General features: G+C 43.6%; 1 long non-coding RNA gene across 1 annotated transcript; it reads right to left on the bottom strand.

Moving 5' to 3' along the window:
• Positions 1-2,714: 2,714 nt before the first annotated feature.
• LOC141975854 (uncharacterized) lies at positions 2,715-11,553 on the bottom strand. The gene is made up of 4 exons (XR_012636017.1): positions 11,363-11,553; positions 10,522-10,626; positions 4,020-4,212; positions 2,715-2,808 (listed from the first exon to the last, which is right to left on the bottom strand). It is a non-coding gene; the product is annotated as an uncharacterized LOC141975854 (long non-coding RNA).
• Positions 11,554-16,843: the final 5,290 nt, after the last annotated feature.

Below are 16,843 nucleotides of genomic sequence, written 5' to 3'. Positions count from 1 at the left end.
GGGTGAAAAAGCTATGAAAAAGCTCATTGCAGACCCAGCCTTGGAACCCAAAGGGAAGGGACCATTTTGGTCCATGGTTTGAGCTTCCTTCCCTGCCACCCTTCAATTCTTGTGCTGCACAGCAACCAGAATGAAACAATTGCCACTTACTGAAAAGCTGCCAGCACCACATGCTTGGGGAGCCACAGTGCCAGGCTCAGGGCAGTGGTATCCTCCAGGGCAGGGGATGCAGTCTCCAGCCACCTTTGCTCCTTGCTCCTTGCGATAAGTTCCTCTGAATAAGGATAGAGGGGAGGAGGCAGAGTCACGCATGGCAGCAAATTTGGTGCAACCTGGGTGTTGCTCTTTCCTTGGATATAATACAGAGAAGACACCACAGGAGGAAACTCACCATATCCAGAGCTGGTAGGAAACGTCCCACCCATGATGGAACTCACACAAACCCTTGACCTTCAGAAACATGCAGGTTAAGATGGAGCACTTCACTTGCACACACTTATAATGTACACACATATTGCATACATTGGGATAGGGAAGATTTCTGAGGTCCAACCTGGGTAACACTTTAGGCCCTGCTCAAATGGGTCAGCGCATTGGTCTCAAGGTCTCTTTTTCACAACACACAATCTACTTACGCTGGGCACAGAGTTGGCTTGGAGGTCCCATCTGTGCAGTACGATCCCACAGGGCAGGCAGTGCAGTTGTCCATTCGGCCATTTCCCAGTCTGGTACTGTAGGTTCCCGCAGGACAGGGGAACTGGGTGCTTGTCCGTGTACCTTTCCCAAAGATGAGGAGGTGATGGAGATCCTAACACTAATCCTCTCTCTAAGTGAGAGAGAATGGAAAGGTGCTTCCCCACCTAGATCTAACTATACTTTGGTGAACAAGTTCACCAGCAGGTGTAATCATTGACATGGCAGATATTGCAGACACTTTGCAAGCAGTTTTGAATTTGGAATCATAAGTATTTGCACCAGAAGCTTGATTCTAAATTTTATGCGGATGCAATCAAGGGATGGAAAATACCATGTGATCTACGTGCCAGTCCAAACAGCTTGAGTTTCAAATATCAAATACTCAGAGAGCACAGTTTGCTATCAACCCGCAGGCTGAAATATATTGGTGCAAAACACTGGCTGAGTAAACAATGAACAAATGTGTGAAAACCGTGCTCTGTGTGCTGATAGTTACTAAACACAAAAATGAGCTAAATTCCCCCTACTCTGCTTAGTATCTACTTACCATCTGGGCAGTAATGTCCAGGGCTGCATCTCCCTGACGGCACACGAGCTCCTGCCACACAAAACCAGCCTTCAGGACAGGGCAAACACTCCTCCTCTGATGCCAGGCTTGTCCTATTGCTCCAGGTGCCTGCGGCACACTTGTATTGTGCTGGATGTTTTGTGCCTGGGGGGCAGTAGTGACCAGCTGGACATGGGACAGGGGGCTTCTGCTTCCCCCCTGTTCCTGCAAACACAAGGATGGACATTAGGAAAGGCAGTGTGACATAGCGGATGAAGCGCTGGACTGGAACTCAAGAGACCTTGGTTTTGTTTCTGGCTCTTTCACTGGCCTGCTGAATGACTTTGGGCTAGTCACTCCATCTTTACTTGCCTCAGTTGCCCCTCCGTAAAATGGGGATAATGTTATTGACCTCCTTTGTAAAGTGCTTTGCAATCTATGGATGAAAAGTGCTATGTAAAAGCTAGGGATTATAATTATTATACTGATCAGAGAGTGAGTCACTTTGCAGGCAACACTCTGAAGAGTCTTCCAGGGACTGATTCCAAGGAGAGTGGTCAGAGTGATGAGGCAATGAATGAATTACAAGATTTGGGAACCTACGCCTGGTTGCTTGTGGGTCTGTTTATTCATGCTACGACCTTTTTGTGCTAGAGCAGCACCTATTGGTTTAAACCAAGGAAAGCCTTAAATTCAAATTAAGATCTAACATGGCACAGGCACCAGCTTAGTTACACTCTATGAAATCTGCCCAAGGCACTGAGCAGTCTGTGCTGGCAATAACCCCTGGGAAGGTACTCACTGCTACTGGCCATAGTGCAGGGGTACTGGGACTAGACTGGAACTTACCAGTGCGCTCCATTTGCCCAAGGCTCTGGGCTATCTCAGAAGGGGCAAAAAGAAGCTACTCAAGTCCCTTTACCCATGGCACGAGGGTACCCTCAGAGGGCATGTCTACACTGTAATGTAAACCCAAGTCTGTGGGAGCCTGGCTTTTGGACTCAGTGTTTCAAAGCCTGCACTTGAGCATCCACACTGCATTGTAACCTAGGTTTACCATTGCTGGACCTCGGTCTCACAGCCTTGCTAACATGTCCATACTGCACTATACACACCGTCTGATTCAGGTCTGTGGCTTGAGCTACATCCACACTGCAGAATGACAGGGTTGGACCCAAGTCACAGCAGGGCTTGGGTTCTGACCCACCCTCTTAGCAGGGTCCTAGGACCTGGGGTCTGAGTACTTGCTGACTTGAGTCAGACTGATTTGTGTGTGGACAGAAGCGTGGCTTGGGTTCAAACCTGAGCCAGAGAGTGGGCTTAGTGTGCTGGGTAGACAGACCCATAGGGCCTGGAAAAGCCCCCTTCCAATGACCCATAGCACTGGGTCATTCCCATAGAGACACAAGGGTCCAAGGAATAACACACCTCTCGTACAGACGAATCTGGCAGGACATGTTTCACACTGAGACTTATCAAAAAGGTGGAGATGGTTGCTGAATGTGCCTGGAGGGCAGGCGTTGCTCGGAGCATGAGGTCTGGAAGACCCCATTGGACACACATAACTAGAAAAACACAAGAAAGCTGGCTGTGTCAAGGGTTCAGATACTACAGAGCCCTTCCTGCCCCTCCCCAAACACTGGGGCCACTTGTCACATGGAGGGCGCTGTGGAAGAATTCTGCAGCTAAGCAGAAATTGGGCCACTTGATGTTGCAGATGAGTTAGGTTGCTTGATAAGGGCTTGCAGCCTCTGCTGAGGTGGGAGGTAGGTTGAGCGACTGGTTTGGAGACAGGAAACTTGCCTAGGAAGTTGCAGGAAAGCCATAAAGATGGGAGCAGGGTCAGGACACTTCTCTACCATGTGGGAGGAGAGTTGGGCAGCATATCTGTGAATAGCCGGAAGTGGAACTATGGGGGGGGGTGTGTAGGGGGAAGGAGAAGACCATCTTTTTATTCTGTTTGTACAGCTCCTAGCACAATGGAGTCCTGGTGTATAACTGGAGCTCCTAGGCAATACAAAAAAATTAATAGAATTTACAATGTAAGGGCTTATCAGACTTTCTCATCCCAACTGAAGGAGCTTTTATTATGCCCCTATAGTTCCTTTACATCTTGACAATGCCTCTATCTTCACATATCTCTTGTGAAGCTGATATTCTGGAGCCTTCCCACAATGGAGGTCAGCACAACTGGTCTAAATATTTTATTGGAATTTGTTTCCCCTCAAAAAAGTTTTGTCAAAATTGAAACTTTTTGTGAAAACCGTTCAATTTCTACTAATTTTTAAAATTTTTAATGAAAAGACTAAAAATTGAAATAAAACATTTGGTCTGATATTTTGGCAAAATATCAACGTTTACAGTGAAATACATTGAATGAAATAGTTTGTTCTACATTTTCAATAAATAAAGTTCAACTAGATCTAGATGTTAGGAATCGGGATGCTATGCATTATGAATATGCTCACTGAGACCCGATGAGTTTGTATTATTATTTATACTATATATTATATATATATTATAGGTAACACCTAGGAGCCCTGATCACAGAGCAAGACATCATTGTGCTAGGTGCTGTACAAATGCAGAAGAAAAGATAGCCCCTTCCTTAAAGACCTTATGGTCCTATTAAAGCTCTGATTTCCTGCTAGGCTGACATTACCTGAGTGACAGGTGGAAAGGTGACAACTCACTTCCCCCACACCCTCACGTGTTAACAAAACAAAAGAGGCAGAACCAAAGAGCACAGTCACAGAAACAAATAACTGATACTTACCCAGCCATGCACTCCGAGTCTGGCTGGGTCAAGCCAGCCTGGGTACAAACTCTACCTGCTGGGCAGGCTCTGCAGTCTGTGGCATCATCCTGCCCCCGGAGAGGATTATATGTACCTGCCTGGCATGGGTGTGGGTAACGGGCACCAGCAGGGCAGAAATACCCAGTGGGGCACTTGAGACACTGTCTGATTCCTAGGGAGAGAGAGAACACTTAAGGCCTCTAGAGACCTTGAAATTGCAAAAAGGGTTGTAGTGTACAAAATGTGGCTCCCTTTCTTTTACCATGATGAGTCCTACTGCAAGGAAATATGATGGAGATGTGCTCCTAGACAGGGTGATAAAATCACTGCAGCACCAGAGGGTGGCGATGTTGGACTAGCTGAATGTTTCCTTATAGTTGAGTCACTTTTGGAAGCAATAAAACCATCTGGATTGTGTTTTGAGCTGATAATATGAGGAATAGATACATTAAAAACAAATAAATACATCAGCCTGCAAACACACATTGATGCAGGTTTGCCAGGGTCCCCTTATTAATGTATTTAATACCCCAATATCTGGACTCTGGTCTTGAGAGAGCCTGGTCTGTATAACAGTTGAGCTGTTGCCATGTTTGTATTCTAAATACAGAGTGATGAACGGGTTTCATAGACTGGAGACATACTCAGCCCAAACATGTAGATACCTGCTTGAATGACAAACATTGCAAACGTGACAGTCTCTGAAACCCTGTGTGTTAAACAAAGGAAGGGGACTTAAGGGGATGCTGTTGAGATAAAAGAAAAACACATAATTAAAAAATCATTCCTTTCCAGTGTTGCTGCTCCTGTCCCAGGTTTACAGAGTGCATGCCTCTCCAAGGATCCCAAAGTGCTTTACATCCTTAAACGAAACACAAATTTAGTAGCCTCTTCTGGTTTGGAACATAGAAGCTGTTTAAACAGCAGACAGCATGTATACCAATTTAGGAAAGGAAAGGAAGAAAACCTTATCGAAGTGAAATGGCAGCAGGAATTTTAGGCAGGAAAAATGAAATTACTTGAACTGGGATTTGTGTAGGATACGAGGATTAACATGAGAATTTATAAAGACTAGAGGTGCTCAAAAATTTTAATCTACTCTCCTCTCTCCTTCCTCTGCCAATGAAAAATGGCTTCTCAACCAAAATAAATATGTCCATTTTGATCAAAATTATCTGATTCAATAACAAACAACCTACCACTCCCACCACAACCACAACAACAAAATCTGAACATTTTTTTTGGTACAAATATGCAGGTTATGGTATTTTTTGGCTTGGTTATTCATAAAAAATATTGAATTTTCATTTCCAAAACCCAGAACTTTCTACAGGAAAATTTTACCAAAAAAGTTTTTCTAAACCAAACATTTTTCAGTTTTAGTTTTTTATTTAAAAAACAAAAACTGTTGACTAGTTTTATTGAATAAATGACCGTGAATTGCCAGGATCTAAGCTTTAAACTCTGCTACACAGCAGTTTTAACATTTTGTAATCATGACTGATGCCATGTGAGTCGGGACAGGGAATAAAGATCAATCTCTTACCAGAACTCCTGGGTGTCACCCTGACTTAGAGTAAAGTGTCTCTTACCTTCTGACTCCTCCATACTGCTACTTGTGTTATTTGAGGATCTCCCATCCAAACACTAACCATCTACCTCTGCTTAGCAGAGCTGACGATCATCACAGAAGGTAGTACAGCTGCAGGCTAACAGTTTAGATTATTAAACTGAAGGAGTTTTTAAAATCTAATTTACTTTGCACCATCTATGATGTTTGTTTAGATGGCGCTGGCCTTGTCTGTCTATTGAATTTTGTTGTCTGGCTGAGATTTGAGACTTCTTCCTAGCTGTGCTGTGAAAATTCACTTCTGATTTTAATTTCAGAAGCGGGAGGGAAGCAATGATTTCCTAGTCTTAGCCGGTGAGCAAAGAATCATTTAATAGTTAGGATGCTTTAGCAGCCGAATTGTCCACTTACAAGAAATGATCAGATAGAAGAAAATATGCCTTAGTTTTAGGAATGTATTACCTTGTTAATAAATGTGCATCTGAGAGGCAGTGGTGCCTAGTGGTCACAGCAGGGGATTGGGAATCAGGACTCCTGGGTTCTGTTTCCAGTTATGACTTCATTAGTGTGAGACCCTGGACAAATTATTTAGGGCCGGATAAGAAGTCAACAGAAACACTCCCACTAACTTCAGTGGACTTTGGTTTATTCCTTTAATCTTTCTGTGACTCACTTTCCCTATTTGAAAAAGAGTGTTAACCTATTTGTTAGGATGTTACAGGGTACTGTTAGAGTTTGCGAAGTTCTTTGTCAGATCAGGGCGGTGTGAACACATAAGGTATCATGATTGTAGCAGAATGTCGGTAATCCACACCCATTATAATTCACACTGAAATGCAACAGACCTTACCTGTGCCTTGGCAAAGATTTAGTAGCAGAGGAGACTTTACTGAAGCTGCCTATTAGTTAAATATGATTATTTTCACCCAAATATATTACATTCCACTCACTAATACACAATGAAAAATAAATAATTAAAAACAAATGACAATTATCGAAATAAATGAACCAAGTACAGTTTGGGATGCATCATTCTGGGATTTTTTCCCTCTTTTTTTAATTGAGTTTGCCCAATTACTTGCTAATTTGCAATATTCAGTCATTCTCTATGGGTTTCCTGACTTCACAATGTTCTACTGTAAGAAAAACAAAACAACAACAACAATGCAGAAGGCAAATGGAAAAAATAATCCGCAATTTTGTAGCAGCTGATTTCAAAAGGCCGGTTTTCTTGGGATTTTCCATATTTTTTTTTACACACACAAAAACCATGCCCCAAAGACTTATTATTAATTCTAATTATTTGTACTGCATTTGTGCCTAGGAGCCCCAGCCATGAGCCAGGACCTCATTGTTCTAGGTGCTGTACAAACACAGAACAAAAAGAGGGTCCCTGCCCAAAGAGCTTATCACTTAAGTACATTACTCCCCTGCTGTTCTTCTCATTAAAGGTTTGAAAATGAAGCTGGGTTAGAGCATGGCCTGGAGGAGATTGTTAACTAACATGATGTTAAGCACAACATTGCTGTCACAGCAGGCAGTGTCAACTCTTGATTCACCCTATAGTTCACCGGCTGACATGAAGTTAGACAGAACAGTGCCTGTCTGAACTGACTGCTATGCCATCTGACTCTGCCATTGGCCTGCTGGGTGACCATGAGCAAGTTCACTGCTCTGTGCCTCAGTTTCCCCATCTGCAAAATGCAGATCATAATATTTATCCTCCTTTGCATGGTGCTTTGATATCTACAGATGAAAAAGATGAATGTTATATGAGAATTTGGCCTTATGCTGACTATGTAACAGGACTCCTCAAGGTAACAAGATCTGGTTTTCTCATGGAGACAAGTCTATTGGGGGCATCATTCTGCGAGCTGCTAAGGATTCCTGTCTTTTCTGGATGTTGAGGGCACTCAGCACCCTTCAAGATAAATTCCAAAAATAAAATAAAGCCAACCCAGGGGCTAAAGCCTACAAATCCTTATTCATGAGAGCAGCCCAATTGGTGTCATATACTGAAGGCCAATTCATTGCTCTATAGAATCATAGAATCACAGAATATCAGGGTTGGAAGGGACCTCAGGAGGTCATCTAGTCCAACCCCCTGCTCAAAGCAGGACCAATCCCCAACTAAATCATCCCAGCCAGGGCTTTGTCAAGCCTGACCTTAAAAACTTCAAAGGAAGGAGATTCCACCACCTCCCTAGGTAACACATTCCAGTGCTTCACCACCCTCCTAGTGAAAAAGTTTTTCCTAATATCCAACCTAAACCTCCCCCACTGCAACTTAAGACCATTACTCCTCGTTCTGTCATCTGCTACCACTGAGAACAGTCTAGATCCATCCTCTCTGGAACCCCCTTTCAGGTATTTGAAAGCAGCTATCAAATCCCCCCTCATTCTTCTCTTCCGCAGACTAAACAATCCCAGTTCCCTCAGCCTCTCCTCATAAGTCATGTGTTCCAGTCCCCTAATCATTTTTAGTCAGAGCACAGAACTTTGAACAGCTCAGGTTTGACACAGTCCAGGTTTTCTCAAGATATGTCTCAGGAATCCTGGGATTTAACTGCTTTACAGAGAGACAGACTAATTTGCATCAGTGTTCTCATAGGGTGATAGGCAGTGAGACTAGTGGGGTGTTTGCCGGATTGGGCCCTGATTTTGCACACTGGATGCATATTCATGAAGGTGCCCTCTGTTTCAGAGGAGGTTGCTCATGCAGTCTGTTCCATTAAAAACAGGTTTCTTTCACTTACAGGTGTCATTCATTAGGACAAACATCAAGACAGAGACCAGTGGCCAAACCATTGATCTCCTGTTCTAATGGATGCCACATGTAAGTAAAATAAACCTGTTTTTAAATGGAATGTGTGAGCGACCTCATCTTTTCAAGAGCATGTCTGCAGGGATATGTATGCTGTGCTGCATGCAGGGGGACCGGATATTCAGTTACCCACAGCAGACAGTAGCAGACCTCTCCCTCACATATTAAGAACAGGAAACATTCATCAGTGACTTGTGTGCTAGGTGCATAGGCTTTGCCATACCAATTTAGACCAAACAAACCATACAGCATCTAATCATTGTGCAATGCTCTACAAAGATGGAAATTTCTTCCTGGCGCTTGCAAAGATCAGCTAGTGCGAAGTCACCCCTGTGCAGAGGGCCAGCCCCCAAGGCCCACTTAATTCCTGTTTTGAGGGGGACATAATTTTGTGCTGTCTCTCTGCACCAGAGTGAATTGCACCCACAATGCCCTGAAACATAAGCTTTGACCCCTATCTGATCATAAATATATAGAGATGTTTCTATTGATCATAAAGTAATTCAGTCTTTTTTTAAACTGTGGACACATTATTTGAACCTCCTCTTCCCCATGTCACAACATTTCTTCTACATTCCCCTGGAATCGGCCATTAAAATAGTTTCCTTCTTGTCCATCTCCAGGTGGACAGTCATAGCAGCTCTGTATCCAGTTCTCTCACTAAGCAGCTTAAGCTAGTAATAAGCTGGGTGGCTGTGAATCTGTGGCAGGAAGGCACATGGGTGCAAATGTGTGGGCACCAAGCAACCAAAATGGGCCAAATTTGAGTGGTGGTGTGATCCTGTGCACCAGGCTGCAACACCAGTCACTCAGGTTTGGCTTAGCCACCCCTCTGACTTGCCAGCAGGATGATGCTCTGCTGTTAGGCCATTCAACTCTGGTCAGGGGGGCTGGGCCCCCTGTTCCGTTCCCTACTTGCTGTTCCTCCACCAAATTCAGGTTTTCAAAAGGGTAGGCACGACCACCTCATTTAAAAAGTGAGAGCTAATGGTGCTTTGGACCCCCAGCACCTATGGGCAGGCGGGCAGGCAGGCAGGCAGGGCTTGGGGAAGGAACTAGACAGAAGCTCTGCAGTAAAGCAGCTTGAAAGAGAGAAGTTTTAGGAATAGGTTTCCTTATTCCAATAAAATCCCCTGTTCAGTGTTGGAAAAAAGTGACTCCTCCTGTGATTCCTTTGCCGTGTCTGTGGCTCAATTTTTGGGAAGATCTGAGGTGCTGAGCACTGACAGCTGAAGTCAACAGCAGCTGTAGGTGCTAAGCCCCTCTAAAAATCATGTCCCCAAAGTCTTTCAGATGCATATTCCACTGATAAAGTTGTCAACGAATGGCATAAATGCCCGTGTTTCAGTAACCTGAATGTTGGCCAGTCAGTTTGTGTGAGTAGCTTCACTGCCTTATACACATAGTGCTGTGAATATGACCCATGTCTACAGTAACTGACAATCATCAACATCATCCGATGTCTGTTGGGAGGCTGGTCCCTCCAGGACATGATTGGCTGGAGTTCAGTGGGTTGGAGAGGCTTGTGCAGGATCCTTGCAAAACGCGTTTTGCATCCCCCTCTAGTGGCTGATCTGCTATCGGAGCCCAGACTACTACTGAAGGCAGCTAATGGAATTACTCCCTTCGTTCAAGTGGCAGAGTTCTGTGCTGCAGATCTGAAGGATCTAGATTCAAACACTACTGACTGCTTATTACTCTGCCACTGTCCACATCTTACATATCAAGAGGTTCAGCATAAGGCTTTGATCTCTGGGACTGTTAATCTTGTTCCTCTCACCAGCCAAAATTTATTTTAAATCTCCCCTTCGATTGCATTTTAAATAACTTCCATTGCACATAATAACCCAATTTTATCTTGTTTTAAGGTTCTAATAATTCCTGAAAGCTTCGCTTCACATCTGGAGGTGAGTAGGAAATTTCCGAGGTGTTCTCCTCTCTGTGCTCTATAATACCATCTCAGCCAGAGGATAGTAAATAAGCACTATAACTGTCATACCCTGTATAAGCAACTAATTAGCAGGGTGATTTAGATCCAGAATTATTTTCCCCCATTGTGCAAAATGGAGCTGAAATAAAACACAGACCTGGCAAGCATGAGGAGCTGTCGCTGGGTCTGCAGAACTGCTCTCGGGGCTCGAAGCTCCCTGCTGGGCACGGAGGGGCTGTAAATCCATCAGCACAAAAGTGACCTGAGAGAAGAGGCAGTCAGAACAACGTACATGGCTGGGAAACTGCATTCCGTGCAGCTCTGTCTCCCGAGAGGCCACTCCAGAGAGGAGATAGTTCATTGCTAGGCTGTTCCACATGGATCAACAAATGGAGGCCACACTGAGTCAGACACATGGGTAAGTATGGGCAAGTTACAAGTCCCACTGTGCCATGCTCTGGGAGCTCAGCTTTAGAGTGTTTATGGGCTGCAGGGCTGAGGAGAAGACAGCAGAATGCTTACAGGTTCCATACTAGTGGCCTACTAATCTGTTCTGCCCCTATCTAATGGTCGAGTCTCAAAGCTCTGGCATTAGGACATCCTGAAGATGACACAGTGATGTAAATATCATAATATCACAATGCAGGTTGAGTTTGTGGATCGATGGCTGATGCCTAGCCCCAATGTGTTGGGGTTTGACAAAGCCTACACCATACTGCAGAGCTCAATGTGTGAAACAAGTCTGGCAGGTGATTCACTACTCAAGCACACCTTTTACTCTTCCATTTGAAGAGTGATACATGCAAGGAGAGGGGGTGGGTGTTTAACTGTATGGTGTACTGCTTGGAAAAAGGAACCCCAAATTCAGGTCTTCTGGGATCTGAGCCAAAGCCCACTGAAGTCAATGGGGGTCATTCCATTGGGTTTTGGCTCACACTCTCTATAAATGCCTGTTAGATGGGTGGACGTATACAAACACTAAAAAGTGTGCAGCTCACCTGATGGGCATGGTGGGCATTGCAGGTCTTCTAGTGATTCAACGGGTTCACGGTCCTGTTGGATCTGACCCACAGTATCCAAACAGCAGGAGCTTTCATTGCACTTTTGGCACTCACTCTGCCCAGGGGCATCAGTGCAGGAACCAGGTGGGCAAGGGAGAGGCTGGATGGTACCAATGTGAGGACAATAATGCCCTAAAATAAAACTAAACAGTGAGTGATGAGGCAACGTGATAGAGCAGCACACGATCTCTCAGTGCCCATGCATGCCTCATGCACTCAAAGAAAGCAGCTGAGGCGAGAATGGCCCCTGGTAATGGAGCAAACTGGTACATTATTGTTAGGAACAGTGCAGAACCTGTACATGATTGGTGGCTTAGTTAGTGCACTGTCCTCCTTGAAGCTCTGATAACTTACACATTAAAAGGGTTTCAGAACTATTGGCCATGAAATGCGAGAGTCACTTAAAGGAAGGGAAAGGAAAATATTGCAGTACCCAGAGCTCCAATAAAACTCCATACAGAGTGTGAACGAAAGCCAGGTGATACTGGAGGTCAAAACCAGACTCACATTACCTATCTCCAACTCCATCTCCCTCTGACTCCAGCTCTCTTACTCAATAGATATATATCAGCTGCTAAACTGTTTCAAATCAGAGGTGAGGAGCATCTGGGGGTAGCACTAGAAACTGCCCCAGAAAAGTCAACAAATGAGCTGTAAAGCACTTTGATTTTCAAAGGCAGGTACAGCCAACAGACCTAGATAAGCAATTTTACAGCATTTACAGTGAGAGAGACCAAAACTGAAGAATGGGTGAGAAATCCAGAGAGAGAGTTTCTATCAAAGCTCCAAAAATTTTAATTTTTGAATTAAAAAAAGAAGAAAAAGAAAAAAAGAGAATCCTGCTTTTTTATTAAAATTTAGAAAGCTGAGAACACCCAAATTTTAAAATCTGAATAATGGCAACCATCCCTATAGCTGGTTGAAAAACAAGAGGAGGGAGGGATGTGAAATGTTGATTGGAATGTTTTTTCAGTTGTCGTGAAATTTCAGTGAAAAATTTCTTTGAGATTTTGAAACTCAAAACCATTTCCTCCAGCTCTAATCTGTATAAGCTCAGAGAGCTGCAATTTACATGACTGACTGTTCTTTTATCCAAGAGCATACTCATTTCTGAAGTGCCAAGTAATGCTGCCATGAAGAATATCAACTTCTGTCTGCATTATAAACAGAGACACATGGACACAGCAAATGGCACAGTCCCACTAAGTCACCCAATCCATCTTCTTCATAGAATCCAAGTACTACAGCTGGCCAAAATCTGTCAAATTTTGACAAAATTTCAAAATTATAAAAAAAAATCAGGAAAAAATTCAGGTGAAACTCACACCAAAAAATGTTTCTTGTTTTTGAACCAACCATAGAGCTGGTAAAAAGTGTTTGAACTTCGAAATTCCAACAACATTTCATTTTTAAATGAAATTTAAAATAAAAAAATGAAGATTTTTTGTTGTTAAAAATTTAATTTTCCTCCTTTTTTCCAATTACGTCTTTTCCTAGTTCATACATGAGATCAGACCTAAACCATTGAGTCCTGTTACTTCATCAGATGTCCCCCAACAACTCGATGCATCGCCAGATATCTCTATCCTTTATTTACGGTCCTTCTGCCAGTTTTCATTTAGCAACAAAGTACTCACATCCAAGCCAGTTTGAATTATTTTTTCGAAGTAAGATTTTGTGGGACTTGGTATCAAATGCTTTACTAAACTCCAGATGGTTATTTGAAGAATGAAAAAAATAAAAGGATTTAACTGTGGCATAAAAGTGCCATTGCTATGCTGAAATATATTGCTATCTATCTGCATAGCAATGGCTTTTTATTCTCTCACACACGATATTCAGTATACAGATTACACACAATTAAAGTCAGTCAAACAGTGGAAAAGAACATCATGAATTCTAGGGTTTCAGTTCCTTTTGACCGTATCCAAACTCTTTAATATCCTTGAGCTTCAAAAAATGGTCTGTATGATTCAATCAGACTTATATCTGACGTAGAACACATGCATTCTACCCATTAGAATGGAAGGAAGACTAATTTTGACTCTGAAATATTAAAATCCAACATGGATACTTTGTAAATATTTCACCTGTCACCTACCTAGAGAGTCTCTCTTATTATGTGCACATAGAGCACCTAGTGTGCTGGGGGCCCAATCCTGGCTGGAGCCTTTGGTTGCTACTGCAATATGAATAATAAGAAAAGTAATAGTCTCATCATTGTAATATCCAAGATCTGGCCATAGCCTGCCATTTGTTCACTTGCTTAAATATTTGCAAGTACTCAACAGTTTTGCAAATAGCAGGGCTGGTTTGCAAATGCTTCACAAAGTCTAAAGAAGCCAACATTTCCTGGATTTTGTTTGCAGCAAACATTGCATGCCCAACCTTCTATACAGCATAGTAAATGATGTGTAACATTACACACATACCCTAAACCATCCTCCCCTCCCACATTTTACTCAGTTCTCCTAGGTGAGTGCTATTTTTCATATATCCTTAGTCCCAGCAGCTGGAAGTTTGGTAACCCCAGCGTGTGTTGTTCAATTTCCATAGCAGTGAATTACCAACAGCTTTTGAATATGAACTGCTGGGGCCTTGATGCTATCCCAGTCTCTCTAGCCACTCCATTTCTCCTTTTATCAGACAACAAGCAAGGCAACTAGAATACAAGAACACTTCATTATTTAATAAGAGGGATTCTAATTACCGACATGAGAATCAAGTTACTGGGTTCAGTGACTCTGCAGGAGACACCTGCAGCTGCTCATTAAATACTTCAGCTTCAGATGCAGCGACGTTGCTCAGAGGAAAGGAAAGCCAGCACGACTGAAGATAAGAACTGTGGCCCCAGTAATGGTACCAACCACTCACGTGCACAAATGCACAGCTATTACAGTTCCACCTTCTCCCAGGAGGAGGCAGTAGTAGGAATCAGTCGGGCTAGCAAAATATAGACAGTGCCAAAAGCCTACACAGACACAGGCAATGCAAGGAACAGTGTAGGTTGTCATGGTTATCGTGGAACTCACAGCTACTCCTGTCCCATTCCCAGCCTCTTCCAACTGGGGATATTATAGGGAATAGTATAGTACAGTGAAGCAAACTTGAGTGACCTCACAGCTACTTCAGATCCTGCCTCTCTGACTGCACAAGAGGTGGCTTGAGGGAACTCATGCCTGTCGCCCCACTAATAGTATCAACCACTCATGTGCCCAAGGACAGCAGGAGGCACTCCATTCCCAGCCTTTCCAACAGCAAAGGTATGTCTTCACTTTAGAGTTCCTTTGGGTGACCAGCACCTGGGTCTGAGCATCCAGCTTAACCTAGCCAGGTTTTAGCAACCACACATCAAAGCCCTACCAGAATTACTGGTGTGGCACTTCCCTGTGTGTGTCACTAGGACTTCTGGGGGCATATCCCATGGCTCTGTGTGCTACAGTAGAGCAGAGCCGCTCTATGATTCTTTCCCAGTGAATTACGGTAGAACTTGTCTGTCCTTCTGGGCATACAGAGAGGATTGTGTGTGTGAAGTGATTTAGCCTGCATCCTCACTGCAGAGTGGGTGGGCTACCCCCTCAAGTGAAGGCTGCACTGAAGCATTAGCCTACAGCCCCAACCAGCCTGGGCTGAAAGCACGAAATGCAGGTCAGAGGCTTGTGTGTGTGGATGGGAGAGGGGTTAGTGGCAACATCCAAGTCAAAGCCCAAGTTAACTCTGCAGTGAGGACATACCTCAAGAGTACAGGCTTCGGGGTACGCACAGCTACTCCCAGGCTTGGAACTATTCCCAAAATTAATTAGGTCAATTTCAACTGAAATGTTTGTGGTGTGGAATATTTCTGAACAGCAAGTGCCTGTGAAATGGAACTAGGTTGCTTTCACATGTTTATCCTTCATTTTCTTTGCTGGTTCTGACGTAATCAATCATCTGCATAATATTTTACGCTTTCATAATTTTCAAATACAATTGTTTTAAAACAAAAGTCAAGTCCCTCCCAGCCCATCTTCCTGCTGCACTTGATTCTGCACTAATATCACAATGATGAATGTGTGACACCCCTGTCATTCCCACAATGACAGACGATGATGTCCTCAAGACAGGATTATTAGGACTTTACTGGAAAAAAACAGAGAGAGAGGAAATGGGCAGTAAAAGTGAGCAGCTCTTCAAATAGCAGCTCACAAAACAGAAATGAAAATTCACTTAATTGCTTGCACAACAAACCCCTTGGTAAATAAATTCTCTCTCTGTTCCAATTTAAAAGCCAATCTATAAAGTAATAATAAATCTGTGTTTGAGGGATCATTGTTTAGTGGTTAGAGCAGGAGCCTGGGAGTCATGACTCCTAACTTTTATTCCTGATTTTGCCACAGACTCACAGTCGCCTTGCCCAAGTCACGTGAATACTCCATGCCTCAGTTTCCCCATCTATATCATGGGAATATTAATACCCATTTTTCATGGGTATGTTTGAAAGGTAATGAATGAAGGTGAAGCTCAACAAGATCCTCAAATAGAAAGTGCTATACTGAGTTCAAAGCAGTTACACATGTGATCAGTTAAAATCACAGAGTGAGAGCCGCTTTGTCATTGAATAGTGTCAGAAAGTAACTGCCGTGTGGCCTGGCAACACTTGTGTTGTCACATTGCATTGTGTCTTGAAGCTACTTCATCAGATATTGACTGAAGTGGACATGAAACTGCAAATTTTGGATCTGATTTCATATTCCCAAACTCCACCATCATGCCAAAGCTGTGGATCTGTAGCTTTGGGGTTTCAGTCCAGATCCATAACTATTCCTGATATGACATCATCACGTGGAAGCCTTGCTCCTTCTCCATCCTCTGCCACTGCTTCTTGGCTTCTTGAGGAGGTGGACAAGAGTGTTTTCCCTCTCCCCCTTAACTAGGTGCAGGTCCACCTCTTACCTACAGCATACAAACGAGTTTCACATTTGCTCAGTTCCTTGGGATCTAGGCAGTGAGTGGAGTATTGGTCAGAGGTGGGGACCACCCATGCATTGCAATGTACAATATGAGAGAACATGGGCTCCAAAATCCCGGGATGTGCAAAGCTTTGTTACTGTTAGGACTCCCTCATACCTCAGGTTTAAAGGCTAAGGAAGGGGCTTGAGGATGCTGAATAGCGCTCTGCCTACCTGCTGGACAGGGCTGGCATCCCAGAGCTTCCTTGGTGGAGAAAGAACCGAGAGTGCAGGTTACACAATGCGTGCGGCTGGGGTTTGGCTTCTGGCCAGCTGAACAATGCTAAGGGGAAAAAACAGAGTCTGAATGTCGTGAAGGTTGATGTCTCAGTGATGTCAGAAAGTCAAAAACTGTGTCCCAGTCAGTACAATGCCAAATAAAGCACCCTGCCCAGCACTGGACTATATTTTAGAGCTGGCAAAAGGTGCT

The sequence above is a fragment of the Natator depressus genome, chromosome 22 (assembly GCF_965152275.1).
Source record: "Natator depressus isolate rNatDep1 chromosome 22, rNatDep2.hap1, whole genome shotgun sequence".
NCBI classification, from domain to species: Eukaryota; Metazoa; Chordata; order Testudines; family Cheloniidae; genus Natator; species Natator depressus.
The sequence above is the reverse complement of the archived record's forward strand: the minus strand, read 5'-3'. Positions and strand labels throughout refer to the sequence as shown.